The sequence below is a fragment of the Convolutriloba macropyga genome, chromosome 2 (assembly GCF_964194025.1).
Source record: "Convolutriloba macropyga chromosome 2, txConMacr16.3, whole genome shotgun sequence".
NCBI classification, from domain to species: Eukaryota; Metazoa; Xenacoelomorpha; order Acoela; family Convolutidae; genus Convolutriloba; species Convolutriloba macropyga.
The window spans coordinates 54736755-54762207 of record NC_134469.1 but is presented as its reverse complement, the minus strand read 5'-3'; the positions used below and the strand labels follow the sequence as shown (position 1 = coordinate 54762207).

The window sequence follows — 25453 nt, the reverse complement described above, 5'->3', positions numbered from 1 at the left end:
TGGCGTCATTTTTTACACATAGTTTTTTCTCATTTTCGTCCAACTGACTTTCGTCCATTTGATGCGATCCTTATTTTCACTACCTCTCAGATAACAATTGAATATTCTCAGCGTTTTAGATTTGGCATTTTTGGATCATTAACTTGTCTTTTTTGTAAACACTCTGTAACCCTGGCGCATTTGATTTCAAAAACCTCACCATTACCCATATTCCACTTTCTGACCAAAGTTGAAAAATGTACTTTTTTCGTCTCAAATAAAATTAGAGGAAGTAATTGATCCACAGTCATTTTTGAAAAACCTGAGAACCAGAATAGGGTGTTGAGTTTTAACAAAAACACAGTGAAACAGCTTCAAGTGTGGTTCAGTTTTGCATATGTTGTTTTAATAACTGTTCAGATTTTGGCATTTTTTGCCAATTTTGGTTTGTTTTTATTCAAAAATGGTTTCTCGATGCCCTGAATAAGTTTGAGTAAAAAACAAATAGATAGTGTTCATCAGAAAAAGGAATACTTTTTATATTTTTTTTTTTACTTTTGCTGTCGTAGAATTGATTTCTTAGGCATTAGATTTTCTTCTGTTTTTTTTATTTTTTATCAATTTTATTTTTGGCCAAAATGGAGAGATTTTTTGAAAAATAAACCAGGTCTAAGGAATAGTACGATTGTAATTCTTTCTTCTTTTGGGAGAAAACTTTTTTGTATGGCCAAATGAACACTTCAAACAATGTACCCATTTTAAATAGAATTGATTATCAGAGAAGCGTGCTTTAAATTTTGTTTCCAAAGAACGGGCAACCTGCATTCAGAGACACTAAAATATTATCAATTTTTTAAAAAGAAATGACAAGAAACACTGCTTTTTGCCGTCAATTTTTACACATAGTTTCTTCACATTTTCGTCCCATTGACTTTCGTCGATTTGATGCGTTCCATATTTTCACTACCTCTCAGATAACAATTGCAAAAACCTCAGCGTTTTAGATTTGGCATTTTTGGATCATTAACTTGTCTTTTTTGTAAACACTCTGTAACCCTGGCACATTTGATTTCAAAAACCTCACCATTACCCATATTCCACTTTCTGACCAAAATTGAAAAATGTACTTTTTTCGTCTCAAATAAAATTAGAGGAAGTAATTGATCCACAGTCATTTTTGAAAAACCTGAGAACCAGAATAGGGTGTTGAGTTTTAACAAAAACACAGTGAAACAGCTTCAAGTGTGGTTCAGTTTTGTATATGTTGTTTTAATAACTGTTCAGATATTGGCATTTTTTTCCAATTTTGGTTTGTTTTTATTCAAAAATGGTTTCTCGATGCCCTGAATAAGTTTGAGTAAAAAACAAATAGATAGTGTTCACCAGAAAAATGAATACTTTTTATATTTTTTTATTTTTTAATTTTACTGTCGTAGAATTGATTTCTTAGGCATTAGATTTTTTTCTGTTTTTTTTATTTATTATCAATTTTAGTTTTGGCCAAAAAGGATAGATTTTTTGAAAAATAAACCAGGTCTAAGGAATAGTACGATTGTAATTCTTTCTTCTTTTGGGAAAAAATTTTTGTATGGCCAAATGAACACTTCAAACAATGTATCCATTTTAAATAGAATTGATTATCAGAGAAGCGTGCTTTAAATTTTGTTTCCAAAGAACGGGCAACCTGCATTCAGAGACACTAAAATATTATCAATTTTTGAAAAAAGAAATAACAAGAAACACTGCTTTTTGCCGTCAATTTTTACACATAGTTTTTTCACATTTCCGTCCCATTGACTTTCTTTGATTTGATGCGTTCCATATTTTCACTACCTCTCAGATAACAATTGAAAAACCTCAGCGTTTTAGATTTGGCATTTTTGGGTTATTAACTTGTCTTTTTTGTAAACACTCTGTAACCCTGGCGCATTTGATTTCAAAAACCTCACCATTACCCATATTCCACTTTCTGACCAAAATTGAAAAATGTACATATACACATATACAATTTTAGTTTTGGCCAAAATGGAGAGATTTTTTGAAAAATAAACCAGGTCTAAGGAATAGTACGATTGTAATTCTTTTTTCTTTTGGGAAAAAACTTTTTTGTATGGCCAAATGAACATTTCAAACCAGGTACCCATTTTAAATAGAATTGATTATCAGAGAAGCGTGCTTTATTTTTTTTTCCAAAGAACGGGCAACCTGCATTCAGAGACACTAAAATATTATCAATTTTTTAAAAAGAAATAACAAGAAACATGCTTTTTGCCGTCATTTTTTACACATAGTTTTTTCTCATTTTCGTCCAATTGACTTTCGTCCATTTGATGCGTTCTTTATTTTCACTACCTCTCAGATAACAATTGAATATTCTCAGCGTTTTAGATTTGGCACTTTTGGGTCATTAACATGTCTTTTTGTAGACATATTTGTAACCCTGGCGCATTTGAGTTCAAAAACCTCACCATTACCCATATTTCATTTTCCGACCAAAATTGAAAAATGTACTTTTTTTGTCTAAAAAAAGTAAGAGGAAGTAATTGATTCGTAACTGTTATATAAAAAGCCTGAAAAACAGAATAGGCCGTTCAGTTTTATCTTAAACAAAGTTAAACAGCTTCAAGTGTGGTTCAGTTTTGTATATGTTGTTTTAACAACTGTGCAGATTTTGGCATTTTTTTTGCAGATTTTGGGGTGTTTTTTTTCAAAAGGATTTTCTTGATGCCCTGAAAATTTTGAGTAAAAAAAAAGATTTCGTTGACGAACACGTTATATCTTTTTTTGCTTTTTGATTTTGCTGTGGTAGATTTGTTTTCTTACCCATTAGGTTTTTTCTTTTTTTAATTATTCTTCATCGAGTTTAGTTCTGGCCAATAGAGAGGTTTAATAAAAAATAAACCAGGTCTAAGGAATAGTACAATCTTAGTTCATTCTTCTTTTGTGAAAAACTTTTTTGAAATGGCCAAATGAACACTTCAAACAAGGTACCCATTTTAAATAGAATTGATTATCAGAGAAGCGTGCTTTATTTTTTTTCCAAAGAACGGGCAGCCTGCATTCAGAGACACTAAAATATTATCAATTTTTTAAAAAGAAATAACAAGAAACACTGCTTTTTGCCGTCAATTTTTACACATAGTTTTTTCTCATTTTCGTCCAATTGACTTTCGTCCATTTGATGCGTTCCATATTTTCACTACCTCTCAGATGACAATTGAAAAATCTCAGCGTTTTAGATTTGGCATTTTTGGATCATTAACTCGCTTTTTTTGTAAACACTCTGTAACCCTGGCGCATTTGACTTCAAAAACCTCACCATTACCCATATTCCACTTTCTGACCAAAATTGAAAAATGTACTGTTTTCGTCTCAAATAAAATTAGTGGAATTAATTGATCCACAGTCATTTTTGAAAAAAACTGAGAACCAGAATAGGGTGTTGAGTTTTAACAAAAACACAGTGAAACAGCTTCAAGTGTGGTTCAGTTTTGTATATGTTGTTTTAATAACTGTTCAGATTTCGGCATTTTTGCCAATTTTGGTTTGCTTTTATTCAAAAATGGTTTCTCGATGCCCTGAATAAGTTTGAGTAAAAGACAAATAGATAGTGTTCATCAGAAAAATGAATACTTTTTATATATTTTTATTTTTTACTTTTGCTGTCGTAGAATTGATTTTCTTAGGCATTAGATTTTTTCTGTTTTTTTTATTTATTATCAATTTTAGTTTTGGCCAAATTGGAGAGATTTTTTGAAAAATAAACCAGGTCTAAGGAATAGTACGATTGTAATTCTTTCTTCTTTTGGGAAAAAACTTTTTTGTATGGCCAAATGAACACTTCAAACAAGGTACCCATTTTAAATAGAATTGATTATCAGAGAAGCGTGCTTTAAATTTTTTTTCCAAAGAACGGGCAACCTGCATTCAGAGACACTAAAATATTATCAATTTTTTAAAAAGAAATAACAAGAAACACTGCTTTTTGCCGTCAATTTTTACACATAGTTTTTTCTCAATTTCGTCCAATTGACTTTCGTCCATTTGATGCGTTCCATATTTTCACTACCTCTCAGATAACAATTGAAAAACCTCAGCGTTTTAGATTTGGCACTTTCGGGTCATTAACTTTTCTTTTTGTAGACATATTTATAACCCTGGCGCATTTGAGTTCAAAAACCTCACCATTACCCATATTTCATTTTCCGACCAAAATTGAAAAATGTACTTTTTCTGTCTAAAAAAGTAAGAGGAAGTAATTGATTCGTAACTGTTATATAAAAGCCTGAAAAACAGAATAGGCCGTTCAGTTTTATCTTAAACAAAGTTAAACAGCTTCAAGTGTGGTTCAGTTTTGTATATGTTGTTTTAACAACTGTGCAGATTTTGGCATTTTTTTGCAGATTTTGGGGTGTTTTTTTTCAAAAGGATTTTCTTGATGCCCTGAAAATTTTGAGTAAAAAAAAAGATTTCGTTGACGAACACGTTATATCTTTTTTTGCTTTTTGATTTTGCTGTGGTAGATTTGTTTTCTTACCCATTAGGTTTTTTCTTTTTTTTTAATTATTCTTCATCGAGTTTAGTTCTGGCCAATAGAGAGGTTTAATCAAAAATAAACCAGGTCTAAGGAATAGTACAACCGTAGTTAATTCTTCTTTTGTGAAAAACTTTTTTGAAATGGCCAAATGAACACTTCAAACAAGGTACCCATTTTAAATAGAATTGATTATCAGAGAAGCGTGCTTTATTTTTTTTCCAAAGAACGGGCAACCTGCATTCAGAGACACTAAAATATTATCAATTTTTTAAAAAGAAATAACAAGAAACACTGCTTTTTGCCGTCAATTTTTACACATAGTTTTTTCTCATTTTCGTCCAATTGACTTTCGTCCATTTGATGCGTTCCATATTTTCACTACCTCTCAGATAACAATTGAAAAATCTCAGCGTTTTAGATTTGGAATTTTTGGATCATTAACTTGTTTTTTTGTAAACACTCTGTAACCCTGGCGCATTTGATTTCAAAAGCCTCACCATTACCCATACTCCACTTTCTGACCAAAATTGAAAAATGTACTTTTTTCGTCTCAAATAAAATTAGTGGAAGTAATTGATCCACAGTCATTTTTGAAAAACCTGAGAACCAGAATAGGGTGTTGAGTTTTAACAAAAACACAGTGAAACAGCTTCAAATGTGGTTCAGTTTTGTATATGTTGTTTTAATAACTGTTCAGATTTTGGCATTTTTTTGCCAATTTTTGGTTTGTTTTTATTCAATAATGGTTTCTCGATGCCCTGAATAAGTTTGAGTAAAAGACAAATAGATAGTGTTCATCAGAAAAATGAATACTTTTTATATTTTTTAATTTTTTACTTTTGCTGTCGTAGAATTGATTTTCTTAGGCATTAGATTTTTTCTGTTTTTTTTATTTATTATCAATTTTAGTTTTGGCCAAAATGGAGAGATTTTTTGAAAAATAAATCAGGTCTAAGGAATAGTACGATTGTAATTCTTTCTTCTTTTGGGAAAAAACTTTTTTGTATGGCCAAATGAACACTTCAAACAAGGTACCCATTTTAAATAGAATTGATTATCAGAGAAGCGTGCTTTAAATTTTTTTTCCAAAGAACGGGCAACCTGCATTCAGAGACACTAAAATATTATCAATTTTTTAAAAAGAAATAACAAGAAACACTGCTTTTTGCCGTCAATTTTTACACATAGTTTTTTCTCAATTTCGTCCAATTGACTTTCGTCCATTTGATGCGTTCCATATTTTCACTACCTCTCAGATAACAATTGAAAAACCTCAGCGTTTTAGATTTGGCACTTTCGGGTCATTAACTTTTCTTTTTGTAGACATATTTATAACCCTGGCGCATTTGAGTTCAAAAACCTCACCATTACCCATATTTCATTTTCCGACCAAAATTGAAAAATGTACTTTTTTTATCTAAAAAAGTAAGAGGAAGTAATTGATTCGTAACTGTTATTTAAAAGCCTGAAAAACAGAATAGGCCGTTCAGTTTTATCTTAAACAAAGTTAAACAGCTTCAAGTGTGGTTCAGTTTTGTATATGTTGTTTTAACAACTGTGCAGATTTTGGCATTTTTTTGCAGATTTTGGGGTGTTTTTTTTCAAAAGGATTTTCTTGATGCCCTGAAAAAGTTTGAGTAAAAATAAAAAATTTTGTTGACGAACACGTTATATCTTTTTTTGCTTTTTGATTTTGCTGTGGTAGATTTGTTTTCTTACCCATTAGGTTTTAATTAGGTCTTTTTTAATTATTCTTCATCGAGTTTAATTCTGGCCAATGAAGAGGTTTATTCAAAAATAAACCAGGTCTAAGGAATAGTACAATCGTAGTTCATTCTTCTTTTGTGAAAAATTTTTTTGAAATTGCCAAATGAACATCTCGAACAAGGTACCCATTTTAAAAAGAATTGATAATCAGAGAAACGTGCTTTAAAAGATCTTTTCAATAGAACGTGCAACCTGCACACAGAGACAGTAATATATTATTTTGTTTATTTTATTTAGACAATTAGAAAAACTTCTTTCTGCTATAAAATTTTTCAAATAGTTTTTTCTCATTTTCTTACAACTGACCTAAAATTTTCTCATTTTCTAGCAACTGTTACGCATTTTGCTTTTTCGTGCAAAAAAAAGATCGAGTAGAAAAATTTTCGATATATTGATTTCTGAACCAATTGTCACTTTGATCATTTAGAGATCACTAGATTTGTTTTTCAAAAATTTCATTCTTTGGATAGGGAAACTGTCGAAATCAAGGAGTGCCTGACGATACAAAACATCTGGTGGTTTTTTTAGAATTTGGTGTTGTTTTTGAACAACTTTATTTGCCTGAATTTGTTTTTTATATATGAAATTTAAAACGCACTATTTCCGGTTAAACAAAAAAGTTTGTTCTTCAACACTAGCACAATCCAGATCGAAATGGCCACAATTTTTTTATGAAAAACCTTTTCTTTTTAAATTTAATTTAATATTTTTACGTCAGTAAAACATGTTTTTTAACTTTTTCTACACACGGCCAGCATGTCACCTCCTACATGTCATCTTTGCGCTTCCAAAAATTTAAATTTGAGGCAAAATTCTGCAATCAATTAGAAAATATCAAAATTTGGCCAAAAGTTATCCAAAAACTGTTACCCATATTTGAAGGCCGTTTTTTTCTACTTTTTACCGTTTATTTCTACTTTTTCACTAAATAAAAAGCTCCAGTTTTTAGGGAGGTGTGTTGTCGTACTATTGCAAACTTGCATGCCAAATTTCAGAACTCTGCGGTCATGTATCAGAAATCACCTCATTTCGGACCTGGGGATGTCCAAACGCTTCCGACTTAGTGAATCCGATTTCATAGGCCGAAATTTTCACCGTATCCGAAAAAGCTACGTCAAACGTTCATAAGAACAAAAATAACAGAAAGTAGTCATACAAAAAAAGTAGTTTTTCATAGAGAAACTGCCTGTTCAATTTTGCTTACTGTTTGGCCAAAAAACGCACCCTACTCCTATAGCTCAATATCTCAACAAATACTTAACAGAAAAAAAATCTTATGATTCGAAAAGTAGAGATAAAAATCTATCAAGTAACGTTCAATTTTAATGGTCTTTTACCGTAAAAAAAGGAGAAAAACGCAAGAACAGAAAAAAACAATTAAATTTTTGGACGGCTATAACACGAGCACTACTGGTTTGTTGCGGCCTCAGTTATCGGCAACTATAGCTCATAATAATCAATCTCATGAGTTGATTTGAGTTTGAAAATCAGAGTTGAGGCGGCTTGGACCTTTTCCGTAAACCGCGGACGCCTTTACCCAAATTGCTTTCAGCTACAGTTGTAGTAGTAGTAGTAGTAGTAGTAGTAGTAGTAGTAGTAGTAGTAGTAGTAGTAGTAGTAGTAGTAGTAGTAGTAGTAGTAGTAGTAGTAGTAGTAGTAGTAGTAGTAGTAGTAGTAGTAGTAGTAGTAGTAGTAGTAGTAGTAGTAGTAGTAGTAGTAGTAGTAGTAGTAGTAGTAGTAGTAGTAGTAGTAGTAGTAGTAGTAGTAGTAGTAGTAGTAGTAGTAGTAGTAGTAGTAGTAGAAGTAGTAGTAGTATTAAGAGTACGTGTAGTAATAGTGTTAGTAGTAGCTGTTGCCAAAACGGGAAAAAATCAATTTCTTAGCCAATTTCCATTTTGATTGCAGAGATCTTTGATTACCTGTTTTCTCTTGGAGCAAAATCCAAAAACACACCGGTACTCAATTTCTATTTCAAGCACGCTCACTTAACACTCAAAGTTTAACGGCCCTTTTTTATTTCCGCCTTTAACGCATTTTCACCGTATGCTTATGACTTATTTGACTAGTTTGCAAGATGGCTAAGAATCCCATTTTTGATTGATCCAAACTCCAATAACATATGAAAAGCACGCCATTTTGCAAAAAGTGGGTAAATTAGATATCCTCAAATTTTAATTAAATTTTTCAGGGCTATGTGTATTTTATTGGGGGAGAAGCAATGCTTCGGATGGTTTCGGTTGGCCAATTCTTTTTGGCTTTCTGATAAATGAGCAATTCTGATCGGCATTTTGCTGCTGTTTCTTGTCAACTTTGGACCTAGTTATTTGGCACATTAAATGTTTTGGAAGTGTTTGACAATTAGGATTTGCTTCGATTTGCGCTTTGTTTCACCAGTTTAGTAAATGTCTTAGCCTATCCCACTATTTCATTGAACCACATTACAAAAAAAAGATTCTTCTCCCCCAAAAAAAACGTTTTTTACAAATTTTTACGTGTGAGAATTTTTTTTAAATTTCACTTGGGCATGGGAAAAAATCTAATCTGTACAAAACCTAGCAACAGAGAAACTATTTCATGCTTTTTATGTTTTGGGGCAATGGTGAAAGTTGTGGGCACTTTATTAAGAGTATCATTGGACTTCTTTCTTTTCCTCTATTGAAGAGAGGGCCGAAAGAGAGTCTGGACAAAGCTTCGCGCTTGCAATGGTCTCTAAATGTTTTTGCTCTTGCACAAATGAGCAAACATGATTGTCATCTTTGTGCTGTTGTCTGATACAAAAAATTCATGACATCGGCAGCGGAGGAAAATTAATTGAGCTATTTTTGTTTTATCTAGCGAACCTGAAACAAAGTGGAAATTTAGAGTGAGGATGGATTTTACGAGAAGTTATCAGTGGCGTGCCACTTTGTATGATACTAGGACGACTTTTGTCCTCATTCTCAACAATGACTTGGCCGAACAGCTAACTGGTGTAATTTTTTCGTTTTTGCTGATGATATGAAATTAATAAGTGGGAACCAAAATCATACAGAAACTGCGAGTTCAAATTTGTCCAATTTGTGTAAGAAATCAAATGAGAATAAACAATGAAATGCCTCTCTTTAACGCCAAAAGAAGTACATATTTATTAAGTTGAACCGATAATTGCCTACTGTTCTCAGGCATGATTACCACGCCAGTCGCAAATCAAAGAAAACCAAAGCTGCAAAATTTGCTACAGCATGGATTTTAAATGAAAAACGGAATCATAATAAGAGACTTTCAACTTCCCAGTTACTCTTTCTCAGTCTCTGTATCAAAATGCATGACTTGCTTTCCCTCATTGTTTTAAGGAAAGTAAATTTGAAGTGACACTGTCATATCTTGAATGTATTCAAATAAAATAGAACCGAACCTAGCAGAGGACAACTAAACATAAGCAACAATCGACTAGTAAAAGCTCAAAAAAACAATTCCACCTACAAAAATTCCTTAAAACTAATTATTTATATTGTTTTCAAAATCAGAAATCTTTATGTAAAAATACAGTATTTAAAAAATCTTGGCATTTTTTTCGTAATTGCCACACAAAGGAAAACAAATATACTTGGCAAATTATATGCATATGTGGAAACTGCAAATAGCAATCAGAAACTTGCAAACCTGGACAACTGAACGGATGATTAATCCAGAAGAACGATCCTAAGATCGAAATCCTATCCTAGCGCTTCTACTATTACGACTACTAACGTCACTTGGCACAAAAAAATCAACAAATTTTTTTTTGAAATTAAATTTTCATTTTCTGACACATCTGTTCTGCTAATATTTCCACATACTTTTTGCAATTAGGCAAAAACTTCAGCCAAACTCATTATTGGATTGAACCAAAAAAATGTGTGTACAACTTTTCGAGACTATAAAATCTCTTTTTGACTATGCAAAACTAATTGCATATTTTTCCTAATTTCAATGTGCCATGAGATAAAAATAGCCCATTATTTTTAAAAAACTTAGCAACAGAAAATAATTTAAGGTTTTTAATATTTTGGACGCAATGGTAAAGTTGTTGGCACTTTATTTAGTGCTTTATTGAACTTATTTTATGCAGAGAGAATCCACTTCGAGCTTGAGCAAAGCTTCGGGCATGAGGTGACCCCTAATTTTTGGCCTTCTGAAAAATGAGAATTTGGTCTTGGTGATTTAGGTGTTAGCCGTTCGGTACAAAAGAAATCAATTTTTAAAAAGTAAAGTTTCTCTTCTTTGACACTTCTGCTTTTAATTGCATTTGGTTTTTAATTGTACCAGTTTGGTGAATATCTTACCCAAACTCACTATTGTATCGACCCACCTTATTAAAGGAGACAATTCGCTCCAGAACCTTTTGTCCAAATTTTCTAGCGTATAAACTTTTTTTTGATTTTTGTATTTCTTAGAGTTTTCTTTTTTATTATTGTTTTTGAAAAAAACCACCAGAACAAAATCTAGCAACAGAAAAACCATTTGATGCATTTCATTTTTTTTGGGACGCAAGAGGGACAGTTATGGCCACTTTATGTTTCATAGGTTTTAGGGGCTTAGGGTGGCCCCTTAATATTTGACACTTTTTGACATATGAGAAAGCTTTGAAATTAGTTTCGATGCTGTTTTTGGCGACCTTGAAAATGGTCACTTGGCAAGAAACGAGTCAACCAACTGTTTTAGAAAATAAAACTTTCTTTCAATGACACGTCTGGTCTGCCTTAAACTGCACCTAGATGAACCAGTTGAGCAAAATTTTTACCAAAAACCACTTTTGTATTGACCCACATTATCAAAGAGACTGCTCTCTTCTAACAATTTTTGCCGGAAATTTCAAGCGAATAATTTTTTTGAAATTCCGCTAAGTTAATTCCTCTTCATTATATTTTCACAAACTATTTTGAAAAAAAAGTTCCAACAACCTGTGAAAATCGTTGCAGCAGAGAAAATGTTTGATGCTTTTCATATTTCGGAGGCGTAATAAGGAAAGGAAAGTATTTGGCGTTTTATTTATAGTTTCAGTTGACATTTTTAAAGGGGAAGAGACCATCACGAACCCTAGGCAAAGCTTTGGGCTTGAGGCCCCCTCATTTTTTTTCGGTCGTCTCACAAATGAGCATTTTTGATTTTTACTTTGGACACGGTCTTTTGATACCAAAAAATTCAACAGTTTTTTTTAGAAAATAGTTATTCTCTGTATCTGACGTTTTCTGTGGCAGTTTAATTAAAATTGTGTGCTTATACAGACCAAACTTTGATCAACTTCCACGTTTTGGGTTATATAGCAATGCAGTTCAAGCAAACCGAAAATTCGATCATTTTCCAAACAGTTGTAGCAATTTTTATATTATGTTGAATAAATTTTGTACGTTTCAAAGTAGTACAGACATAAAGTGTCATTCCAGGAACTAATCTCCTTAATGTGATCAGTAAAAATGATCACCAAAAATTTCTTATTGTTTGATTTTTGGGACGCAAAAGCATTTTGCAGACCAAAATGTTTTTTATTGCAATTTTAAAAGGTCTGCTTTCATTTCCACCTTGGTGTACCAGTTTAGCAACAATCATAACCAAGCTCTGTATTGGATAGGTCCAACTTATCAAAAAGCCTTTTCTCTCCAAAAAGTTTTTATACAGTTTTTCTAAGCTTATGATTACTCATTTTTGAACTTTTGCGATATTAATTGCCCCTATTTTCACTAAGCCATTTGAAAGAAAAATCCAGCTTGTGGAAAACATACCTAGCAATAAAGAAACCATTCTCGTAGTTTGGGGATGCAATAGCAAAGGTTGTTGGCGTTTTATTTAGAGTTATTTCGGATTTTTCAAAATTTTTTGCAAGTGGAGGGGCCTCTTTTGTGTCAGATTCAATGCTCCATGCTTGAGTTGGCCTCTGTTTGTTTCTGCCCCTATCAAATGACATTTTTTATTGCTTTTTTCGTTGACTTAGAATAAAGTGGCGAACTTCGAGCACGGAAATCTTTTTTTTTAATGAAGTTTTTGTAATGTTTTTCTTCCAAAGTATTCTTAATAAAATTGAAGGTTACCTAATTGATTAATAGTATCGAAAATCTCTATTTTGTTTTACTTTTTTCGAAGTGTTTTACTGAGCAACCAATGTTTCTTATAAGCTTTTGGATACAAATGGTTTGGTTTGTGATACATTAAATTGTATTGTCAATTTTGATAAAACACTTTCACAATTTCAAAGCCGAAATACAAGAAACCAAAGAACAAAGAGGAGTTTTTTGGAAGCTCCGGTTTTTTGCTGCTGATTTGTGGTACCTGCTTCCTTTATTTTAGCATATCAAAAACTTCAAGCTAACAAAATTTAGAAAACAACTGAAAAATGTTATTTTGCCGTTTCCAGTGTTAAGAATCAAAATTAGTCTTTGGTAAAAAAAATGATAACTGTGCGCAATCTGTTTAAAATTCATTTGGAGAATTAGGAGTAGTGGAACATCATCATCGATACGCCAATGATTGCAACTCAAAATTGGATCAGTTCTGAAAAAGGATAGTTGTGGAGAAAAAAAAATTGGAGTACGATACCCAATTTGTTTACTAAAAATTTTCCATCACAAACTGTTTATAAAAAGTTTCTTTTTGCAGTGTTAATTTTTCATTTTACTTAGAATTTGGGTTTTTTTCATTATTACTGTAATGCAGAACACTAAACAACTGTTGAAAACGCATTTAAATTATTCGTACTAATTTGCTTCTCAGAGCAAAATTTTTGTTGATGTGTTTAATAATGTGTTTTCGTTTTTTCATTCAAAGACCATGTTTCTAAGCCATAAGCACTTTTTATTTGAGTTGGGACAAATTTCGATACAATTTTTATTTTACATATTTTGCTATTTTTCCACAATTTCAACTCAAACGTATCACATCTGTTTTCAAAACCATGCTTCTATGCAATAAACATTTTTTAACTGTGTTGCGACAATTTTCGATGAATTTTATGTTACAGATTTTACTAAATTTTCATATTTACAACTCCGGCCGTATCATATCTGAATGCAAATTTTTTTCTGGTTCCCAATTCCTATATTTTCGCTGAACAATAATTCCTGCTTTTTTGACCACTCTAAACCTTTTCAAAATTTTCTCCGTCCATTATGAGTTTTTTATATGTTATAAAATCAAGTGCAATCTGACAAATAAGGTTTTATTTGCTTAGAGAGATAGACGTTTCAACAAATTTCAACGCGATGTACATGTCATCTTTGGACAAGAGCCAATTTCTTGGATGCTTTCCGTTTTTTATGCTGCTGATTTTTAGTCTCCACTGGCTATGAATTACCCATTAGAAATTTCATGTTAATAATGTAAAATGGACATAGAAAAGTTTTCTTTGCCGTTTTTGGTTCCAATTCTCAGAGGAGACCCATTGGTAAAATAAAATTGATAAAATTTGAAAAAAAAACACCTGGAATCCTTTTGGTCAGTTAGGAGCGGTCAAAAAATATTAAAAGGGGGATTAAAAAACAGCAGTGATTGTTGTCAATAGATGGGTCAGTTCTGATAAAATCGTTTTTGAACAGAAGGGAACATTGACACGATACCCATTTTGCTTATTGAAAAACTTCAAATGCGCAGAGTTCACTAAAAATGTTTTCCTTCGAAGTCTATTTTTTAACTTGGAATTTGGTTATTTTTCCATTAATTATGTTATACAAAACACAAAACAAATGTTAAAGAAACATTACAAATATTCGTATATTTGTGGTTCACAGAGCAAAAATTTTTCTTTTGACTTTTCTTATAGTGTATTTTTGTTTTTTTTGTTCCAAAAAAACCAAAAATTTGCCAAATAATTTTTTTTAAGTTGAGACAACTCTCGACGCAGTTTTTTATGCAGATCTTGCATTTTTTAAATATATCACACGGATTCATTTTTTTTGCAGACGTGGAAAATGATACTTAACTTTTATCCGTTCAGAGTCTCTCCTGGAACGGAATTGGGTTTGCATCAAGGTGTTGATAATAACAATGCCCCCTTTTTCGTGTCCACATAGTAAATGAAATCATTATTCTATGCTTTAGTGACGTTCATGAAACTGGTGTCGGAAGTGCAATAAACGCTAGAAGAGTAATTATTAAAATCTTAAGCTATTGCAGAAGCATTATTTAATTTCAAGTTATTGTGAAACAATACAAGAGGAGAATTTGCCTCTTGCTTTAGAGCGGTCAGTACAAAACACGTTGAAGGTCCAGAATGTTTCGAGAGAAACTTTTAATCAGCATGACTGTGTCCAATTCTAATGAATCATGACTGTCTTTTTCCATAAGTGAACAATGGCATATATCTATATTTCTTAGCTGCTGGCGGCAAAAACTATTTCTCTCATTTAATAGATCTATTTTCTGGAAAGCATATAATGACGGATAAAAACGATTTTTTTTGCAAGAAGTAATCTGATGTACAGGTTGGAGACCCGGAGTTGTTAATAAAAGAAAAATAGAACCACCAAACCCAAGACATAGACTAGAAAACAAGTCATTACGTAAATGTTGGTTCAGTTAAATGCTGCTCAGTAGTCCCCGACAAGTCAAACTCTCTGAAACTCAAATACTTATGATCACTAAAGAATCATTTGATTGGTCAGAAGACTTCGTCAAAAACTCCGCAGGCCACTTAGAGAACAATTCCAGTCATCTCGTTAAAATCATATTTCACTAAGTATTCATGAAAAGATTTAATTTAAGAAAAATTGGAGAATGGGAGACACCAGTATACACTGAGTGAATTGAAAATGCCTGAAATAGTATTTTGAGTACCCGAATACTCTGAGACAAGAATGTTTATTAAATTATTGACTTCATTAGCTGATACGCAATAATTTTTATCTCGTGGAGGGTTATAGTAACAAAAAACAAGTAAATGAGATTGCCTATCAAAGAGAGCAGCACTCGAGAATTTGTTTCTCAACTTTAGTTTTCGGGAAGCAAAATTTTAGAGAGAATAGCACTTCCACCATGCGTGCCATCTGAACGATCTGTTCACTAGTGTAAAAGGTTCTACAAGTTGCTAAAAGTGTCAGTCATTTACAATCAGTAGGAGACATTCACTTACAATCAAATTCATCCCTTTCATTGTATAATTTTAGTTTTCTTTTTGAAAGCTAAGACTAGTCAACACCCTCAAATGTTGATTCCTGCTTTTTCTTGAGATTTTTTGTCTCTGTGCTATTGGGCAAGAGTTGTATCAAAATCAAAACTTTCGTAAGCTGGTAGAACTGATTTTTAATTGGTGAAGACAGGCATTTTTGTTTTTCCTTAATGTTTGAGAGTTACTGTTAAATTGTATCTTCGATATATTTACCAGTACGATAGCAAATACAACATTTTTCAACAATGCAATGATCGTTCAAAAGAGCCTCATTTTTAATTTTATCTTCAATCTTTCTATCCATACGATAGCTTTTCTCCCTGTTGGGTACGCTAGCAATCATTAGCTGGGTATCTTGCTCTATCTCATCAACTGAAACGAGTGCTTTTTTACGAGGTGGACAACTGGCACTGAGATATGGATGCATCATGGCGTTGAAAACTGTCTTTTAATAACTTCTGCAATATTTTCTGCGGAAAGATTTTTTTTTGAAGACGTGAACTCTGGATTGAACCTGCTATTTTAAGATGTGAAATGGAATCACAAAGAAGGCAAAGAATAATCTGTTTAGCTTTCCTGTGAGCTCATGGGCGAGGGTTCTGTCAAAATCAAAATTTTCGTATAGTGGTGGAACTGAGCTTTGATATTTTCACCAGTACGATAGCAACCATATTATTTCTCAACAATGCAAACATTGTTTAAAAGAACCTGATTATTTAATTTTGTTTCTGATTTTCCAATCAATCCATGTGATAGATCTTCTTAAATTTGGGTACGGCAATAGTCTTTAATTGCATCTCCTGCTCTTTCTCATTAGCAGAAATGTGTTCTTTTTATTTTTAATAGACTGGCTTTGAGATATGGATGCAATTTGGCGTTGGAGACTGTCATTTGTTAACTTCTCCGACTTCTTCTGCAGAAAAGTCATTTTTTGTTCAACGAATTAACCTCTGGATTGGATTTGCTTTTTAACATGTGAAATGGAATAACGAAGAAGACAAAGACTACATTACTCATAGACTTAGACTTAGTCATAGACTTAGACTTACTCATAGACTTACACTTTGACTTAAACTTAGTCATAGTCATAGACTTAGACTTAGACTTAGACCTAGACTTAGACTTAATCATAAAAACTATTAAACTATAAAATTCTCAAATCCGAATTAATTCTTAGTTTTCCATTAATATTCCTGTTTTTACATTTATCAATAACGATGTAATTAAGAGGTTCTTCCCATGCCTTTTCATATATATTACTAATATCATCATAACTAAGTTCTGTTCTATTAAAGACATCTTCATATATAGCCGTGGGGGCTCTGCCTCTTTGTTCAAGGAAAATAAATAGATTACAATTCTCTCTAACATTCTGTCTAACTGCCGAGAATAACTTTTGTTTAAGATATATCATATTACAATTACTATGTTTAGCTCTACAAAAGTATTCATTATTAACTGGTTCTTTTCCCCAACATTATCAAATATCATTAGCTTCTTTATATTTTTGGGTTGTTGATCGAAAGAGGGTAACTTTTTTATTTCTTTAGAAAACACTATTTCTTCATACTTTAAATCTTCATATAGATCACCGGTGGGACCAATGATATATAACCTATCAAATTGTATACAATTCAAAAAAAGATTCTTTGATAAGAATGTTTTTCCGCATTCACTAGGACCAGCTATTACACATCTGAAGCTTTCTGGGAATGACGCAATGAGAATTATATTATCATCTTCTAACCATGACTTCAGACTCCCATTAACATCAACCTGCGAAGGGGCTCAGCCCATGGTTCCCTAAGCAGTTCCACTGATAGACTTTTGGTCATGCCATGCCATCTGATACCCTACTGCGGGGCTTTACAAGTGGGGGTTTTTCTCTTAGTAGATAGAGATCAACTTCATCATCACTATCAATGTCATTATCGTTACAACATTTATCATACATTCCTGGATATTTACATTGGTTAACTAAAATATTCAAAGCACTCTTTATTCTAAGTCCTTTTTCAATAAGACAGATCATATATAAACAATAAGCCCCACAATAATAATCATCATATTCATGTATTCTCTCATTAGACCCCAGATCAACATATACTTCCAAGAATAAAGGTGGAGTTTCAACACCAGAACTATCAAAGTAATACCCAATTCCTCTTCTTATAACTTAATCCCAATGTGTAACATCAGTTGGATGTAGGTTTACGAGAATGTTGAAACGGGGATTGGCAACACTATCTGGTTTCTGACCTCTCATTATTATTTCTATTGAAGTTAGACTTACCTCTTTACCTGTATCCTCTATTCTGATATTATTAATAGCTTTATTATCGATAACAAATTTATTATTGAATTGCCCAAATCATAGAATAAACATTTTTCTATGATAAAAAGCGGAGAGGGGTATTGCAATTATAATATTTATTTTCATAATTATGTTTTTTTGTATAGCATATGATTCAGTACCGAGTAAATATACAAAACTAGAAAAAAGCTTTGGTGGATTTATAAATAAAAGTCTAGTGAAATTTCAATATGAAAAGTCACCATTACACACTATTGTTTATCGTGGTACTGGTACAGGGAAGACTTATTTTTGTTAAACAATACTTGAAGTTGTATCAGCAACAGGAACAGGAACAGGAACAGGATAACAAAAACATAATCATAGTATGTAAAGATGAAAGAGATTGGATCAATCCGGAAACTGGAAAGTCGTATAGTGATTTCAATACGTGTCTAATAAGTATGATCACATCAAAAAATATGCATATTTTTCGAGATGGTGTAATTGTTCTTGATGATATGGGTGATAAGTTAAATAAAGATATAGCTTATTTTTTACAGAAGGAAAACATCATAATATTCAAATGATTGTAATGTGTCATAAACCAGCCCAGACAATTAATACAGCAAGAATGGTGTCTGATACTCTTTATTTAACAACTTATAATGGGGCTGATCTATTTAAAAATTTTAATGAAATATATAAATGTGATCATAAATTCTATGAAATAATTAATGAGTTAAATAGTAACAACTATAATTTTACATATGGAATGTCTGATTAACTTTGTTATTGTTTGATAAATATAATAAAAAAGAGAAAACTTTTAATATTATTGAAAGAAATAGAATTATGATATATGACTCGAGAATTAGTTTCTTGACATAAAAGCTCTTAGTTTAAAAGATCAAATAGAAAGAGATGAGACAAATAGATTTATAGATTATATAAAATCACTAATGAATAATGCTACAGATAGAAATACTGTAAAAATAAATAATTGTCAGTTCTACTTTAATAAACTTCTTACATCAACAGGTATTAAATTTCAGAATGATGTTCTAACTAAAGAAACAATTAAAACTAATGCTTTAAGGTAGCATCATACTTAGGAGGAATTGCAGGTACATGCTTTATGGTATATTATTACATATTTTCTGATACAACAGTAAAAACTGCGGGTCTTGTAGCAGTGGTTGCAAGGAGTGTATTAAATAGAACAAATACTTTAATCAATTACGGTTATGGGCCTTCCTCCGAGTATAAGAATGGAGAGACTGGGACATTAAACAAAAGGGTTTTGATGATTTAAATGATCTATATAAAAATATTCAAAAATTTAGAGATGAAATTATAAATTTCGTTGGGGTAAAGCCGGATTTAGTAATGAAAACATTTTAGATAAAAGATTTAAATACTCTTAATAAATTAGGCAAGGAAACTTTAGCTAGATTTGTCTGCTCTATAGATTATACTATAGCTTTAATTGAAATTTTGTTTAGTTTTGAATTGGAATTGTAAAATTGAAATTTTGGCTAGTTTTAAATAATGGTTATAGAATGTTTAGAGTGTAATTATAAATGTGGAACTCCTTTTACTTTAGCTTTTCATTATAAAATAGAACATAAAGATGAAATTAATGAGTGTGCATGTGGGGATGAATCACTGAGTGGAATTTGTATTGGTTAACTTACCTCGCTTATCGGTGAAACCGAAGTTCATTCACATAAAACAAGCTGTTCTAGTTCTGGCTTTAAGTCTAGTTATTTTTCAAACTCTAATTCTAATTCTAATTCTAATTCTAGCCCCAAGCCTAACCCCGAGCCTAACCCCAAATTTAACCCCGCATATACTACTCTACGAAGTATATTTGATAATATCAACTTTGATATAGCAAATAAAGTTTGTAATAAACGTAAGATTATAAAACAAATAACCTCTATTGATAAAAAGAAATCAATATGTAAAGAATGCAATTCAAAAAAATGTTAATTGTGAACTTTGCTCTTCTATTATTAGTTTTAGTGGATTAAAGAGTCATATAAAAAAATCCCATAAGGATATAGATCTGGCCGAAGGCATTAAAAAAGAGCCAGAGTATTATAAATATTATATTATAAATTCCAAATTAAAAGCCAAGGGTATAGATATAGATAATTTATTACAAGAATAAAGAGATAAGCACTTCTCCGCATGCTTGCGCATAGTACTGAGTAGGGGGAGCATGTGCAACTGTGCGCGTGTGCATAGCGTGCGCAATCATGCTGGTTGGGGTTTATTTTTGATTAATTTTTGTTTTTGATTTTGAGTATAGTAGTGGATAAAACAGGGGTTACAGTAAACAGATCGATTTAGTCCATTTCCCCAAATTCGTGAGGCTGGTGGTTGGAACCCGTGAGATTGGTGGTTTTATCATCTGCTAGCTACACAAAAGCCAGGAGCTTGTCTTTGTCCTAATGTAAGTGATGACGTACGAAAAAAATTTTATTTCTTATCGATGATGCTAGAAGCCAAAATTTGTATAGCTTTTGATGCTGAAGGTCTAGCTCTTCCTTTAAATGGGAAGGTTAACTGACAGAATGCTGCTTTTTAGACTTCGATTAGCCTTGGCTTGTGTTTCAACTTCTTTATCGGCTTGTGATATTTGTAGGAATGTGGCATACTTCTCGGGCATTTCCTAGCTTGCGGACTACAAATTTGCACATTAGGGAGTGTTCTGTTGAAACGTGTTTTCAACAAAGCCCCTAAATTGAATATCTGGTTGAGCGTCGTGATAACTTGTGGTACTTCTATTTTCAATGGCCTCAACTTGCAGAGTCTGAAGACAGGGCTCCAATTCGACATCATCGCAAACTTTACTGAACAGGTTGACAAAAGAGTCACGGAGATTGTTGTGACTGATGCGCGTATTTTTCATTTTTGCGCGATGAAGTGACTGCGCTACATCAAAAAAGTTTTAAGAAACCAAAAAGTGAAAACGCAATTAAAGCTGCTAAACCTATTTTCAAGACTTTGCTGAACGAAAGTTTTGGTTTACCGTCATTGTTCTATGTTTATTAATTTGAGCTTGAACTAATCTAGCAGGTTGTTGGTAATGTAGCATTAGTAACAGCAGCAGTGATTGGCTCAATTATTGTTGAGAGAAATACTTAACGCATGCATACTAAAATGATGATAAGTTTTCAAAAAAAGGCAAAAAGCGATTCTTAAAACCAATAAATTTTTCAACGTCAAACAACTCAATTGGTCTAAAAAAGAAGAGTTTACTCAATTTCCAGAATGAATATCATTTCATAATATCTTATGTTTATTTGTAAAAGAAAATTTGCAGCACGTTGCGATCAAAAACGGAAAAGTCAGTCTTTATTTCAAAATGGATAAAAATTAGTTTGATAAAAATAAGTATGAGATGTCGCAAAACCAGGATTCAGATCAAAATCACAAACTCCATTAATGTAATTCCATAGCAAAATCAGATTTGTTCGTGCAAGCGGGAAACAAATAGACAGAACATGGCATGCTCCGGAAAATTTTGTCCTTTTTCGTTTTTGCAATACCTTGATTTATATTGCTATGTCATGTCAAAACTGTACAAATAACAGTTCTCAAGTTCACGATCAGTATACGTGTTGAAGAACTGAGCCTTTGGGATTGAGTTCAGCATCGTTCTGTTGTCCAAACGAAATGAATATGCCTTTTTCGGGGTGAAAGTTTTATCCATTGACCTGTGACCAATTTGAAAAATTGTCAATTTCTGTTTGAATGTCACTTGTTTGAGAATCTTGAAAAAATTTGAAGTTGTCACATTAAAAATAAGATTTACAATCTTCGATCAAGTCTACCATAACCTATATGAACAAAATGAATGAAAGCGGCCCCAAGACAGTACCCTGAGGATCACCAGAGGTAACATTGAATTCGTTAAAGAAAACATTATCAACTTCAATTCTCTGATATCTACAGTTTAAATAAAACTCGAACAATTAATTAAAAATAGAAAAAACCAAACTAAGCTAATTTTAACAGAAACAAATAAAATGGGAGAATATCAAATGATTTTTGACGCCGGAATACATTGCCAAACAGTCCGCATGCTGATCTCTGCTGGTATAAACAATCTCCTAAAAAATTTAAAATGATTCATTCAAACATGATTAATTTTCTACGTAAGATGCTAATGGGCCGGTAATTAGCTATGTCTTGCGTTGAACCATTTTTTTGCAATGGAGTCATAAATGAGGTTTTCCATTGATGAGGCCAAACACAAGACCTCAAGTTGCTTTTAAAAAGATCGGAAATTAATGGTGCAAATAGATAATTGCATTCTGATAAACAATCGAAGGAATAATGATCAATCTATGTCACTGCCCATAGATGAATCTTTATTACAAAGCGTTAATGCATTGCAAGCATCAATTACAGTGAAGCAGAAATCACTGAAATGAATATCAGCGGGCGTTGGAATTTTTTCCATGAGTTTTCTTATATGATTGGAACACAGAGCTAAAAATCATATCTTCCAGTATTGATAATAACCTAAAAGACGTTGCAAGGATAATTGGAACCCAAACTAAGAGAGCATTGGAATTGAAAACAATGTTTTGGTTGTTCAAATTAAAAGATTCTACAAACAAGCATTTAACCGTTTCCATTGATGACTCCAAGTCATTGGTCAGCTTTGCTTTTGCAGCTGCGGTACGAGACGAAAAATTTTTCTGGAAGTTTTTGCAAAAGCGACGGTTGAGAAAATGCATTGTATGTGATAAAAAGAAATATGATACAATACGTCGCTTCTTTTGTTTGATGCCAACAGATTGCGGCAACGCATCATTAGGATAGTTGTACCTAATCCTACATAAATGGCAATTAAGAAACGATTCTACAGTTAAAAATCAAGAAAGTGTTGTCAAACTATTATTAAATGTTTGCATATTAAACAAAGTTTTGCTTAAACAAACAAAGCAACATTTTTAGTAAAAGGTTCAGAAGGGGGCTCTTTTTGGAAGCAAATTGCTTTGTGATCAATGAAACTTGTATTAACAATCTGAAACGAATCTGAGTCTGGTAAAATCTGATCAAGTTTGTTATCATGCTGATGTGAACAAATTCATTCAACCCGCAGTCATTAATAAGCTCAATGAGATAGATTTCAATTGAATTATCATAAGTAAGCATTGACCAATCAATTTCAGGAACATTAAAATCTCTGACAAACTAAAAATTGTTATTGTTAATTCTGCTGGAAGTTGAAAATGGGTAAAACTGATCGAAACATTGCCTTAACAGCAAAAATTGATGAGGCAGTTGGATTGTAGAAATTCACAAAGAAATTGATTATCGAGTCTCCTCAACTTGCTCAACTGCAGTTGATAGGGTATGACTGCAAGGACAAATTGACTGACTGAAACTCAAACGGTACAGCTATCAAGATACCATCGTGTTCGCCATGATCTCAGTCGTTTCTTGAAAAAAATTGTAAGTATGACACTAAGAACAATTCTAAATAGTGAATTTCATTTGATAACCAACTTCATGTAAGAAACACGACAGAAGACACAGATGATTCAAATAATTGGAGATGATTTTATCGGCGACCAGTAGATCTGATCGATTGACAATTTAACAGCAAGCTGTTGATGGTTTTCAGTCATGAAGCTACCTCGATAACTGGAACAGGAAAACCTCTATAGAAAAGCTCCAGATTTTCAATTCGATCTTTACCTTCCGTGTTTAACGTTTCGCTCGAATTCTTTTTTCAGCTTCTTTATCGGCCGATGACAGGAACTTCATAATGTATACCAGATGCGTGTAATTTTGTAGATTGCAACTGCAAGCAAAGCATCTCGACCAAAATTCGGGGTTGTTAGATGATACCATCAAAGGCCTGCATTTTCGTTTTTCAGCATTCTCGGATTTTGCTCGCTCATATTGTTGGACAGACACTACATTTAACCCAATATACTTCATATTCTGATCAATTTTCTTGAAATCGTTGTCTTCTTTAACATTAACTGAATCACCTATCCCAGGTATGCCTGTTGTTACAAATTTTAAGCTGTCTTCAACGATTTCCAAGTCGTTTTCTTACAGCTTTCTAACGACTCGTGCTTTGTACCTCTTTAAAAGACTGTGTGGTTCAATTCTTTCATCCACTACTTTCTCCAGAGCTTTTGGGAGAGGCTTTGCAAAAACCGAAGACAGTTTGTTCTCAATTGTATCAAGAATCGAATTCATGTTAGCTTCCAAAAAAGACATCAGTGCTGAAACATTGAGCACACAGCCAGACAGTTCTTTGACCCTCCCAGTCTTTTGACGTGTTCAGGCGATAGAGAGACAAAGGAGCCATGAAACCAAGTGCCACACTTCCCGCATCCAATTGCAGATTGGTTGTCGTTCCGAACTGGTTTCTCACAGTATATGAAACTGGTTTCTTTCAGTATATGAAACTATGGATCTATTCTGTTTCGGCCCCCCAGTATTTTTATGACCCCCTGTTACAAATTATATGTTATTATATAGCACATTACTATGTAAGAAAATTGCACGTGCGCCGGGGGGTCCTAAAAGATTTATGCTCACTAAGCTGGGGGGCCGAAACAGAATAGATGCGATACTGTTTAATAAGTTTTTCACAACAATTAGGCTAAAACAATTAGGTGAAATAATGGTATTTTTCTTAATCTACACGTGATTTGGGCCATCGCAGTTGGTTTATAATTTTAGGTCCCCAGAAGACAGCTAATTTTACATTTAGACTTGCTTTACAGCAACACAGTTGCAATGGGGAGGGGCTGGAAAAAATTCTTAACTTAAGTTGAAAAAATTCTTATTTTTTTGCTTATTGTGTTCACACAAAAGATTTATAGTTTTCTATTTCGGGCCCTCAGCTTTGTGGGTATATAATTTTTACGCCCCCCACACTATTTAATTACATGTTTAAAAACTATAACATGTAGTTTATTATTGTAGGCGTAAAAACACTGGGGGGGGGGGGGGGGTGGACGGAGCAGAATAGATCTCAAGGGGTGGGACCAGAATATATCTCAGTAGATCTGAATCGAAGCTTCCAAAGTGAAACGCATCGCAGTGAAGCTAAGGGAAAAAAAGGATGACTCCTATGTTTCCATCATCACATACTGTTTCGAAGCTCAGTCATATGGCTCCACGGATCTCGCACGCTCAGGCGACATGTGAGGAGGGGAGATTGCTATTCTAGGAGCGAGGTGGTTCTCATCTATGTTGCGCTTCTTCAAAAATCGATCATAGTGTTTTTTTTTAAATCAATTTTCTGCATGCTGTTTTATATAATTTGCAGTTGATGCTAATTCGATGTTGACTACTGTCAGAATTTATAAATGTTTACAGGAGTTGATTTGCTGCCCCCAAGTTGACTGACTATCCTATAAGGGATGGACATTCTTTTAATAAAAAATTTTATTTGAAAATGTTTAAAAACTATTTATTTCACTTTGTTGTTGTTGTTGAGTCTTTACAGCAAGCTAATGGAATCTCTTCCCTTCTATACTTTTTGAAAAATGTCCACCGATTTCTACCTTCAGCACAATCGCCAGTTGTTTTGAACTTTGAAATAAATTTTATGGAACCGCGAGGACTGAAAAACCGAATACTAAACCTGATGTGGAAGTTTGTTAATAAATCGTTAGTTAATATCACTCAAAATATCTGCCCGTGGCAACTGTGTTGCGATTGTCACCGATGCAGAAATTTACGGACAATTCTCGAAAAGCAAGACTCAAGG

The 25453-nt window shown here is 32.7% G+C and overlaps 1 protein-coding gene across 3 annotated transcripts in view; it reads right to left on the bottom strand.

Moving 5' to 3' along the window:
* LOC142334506 (WD repeat-containing protein 13-like) overlaps positions 1-25453 on the bottom strand; it is a 224384-nt gene that overhangs the window by 100372 nt on the left and 98559 nt on the right. The window lies entirely within an intron of this gene.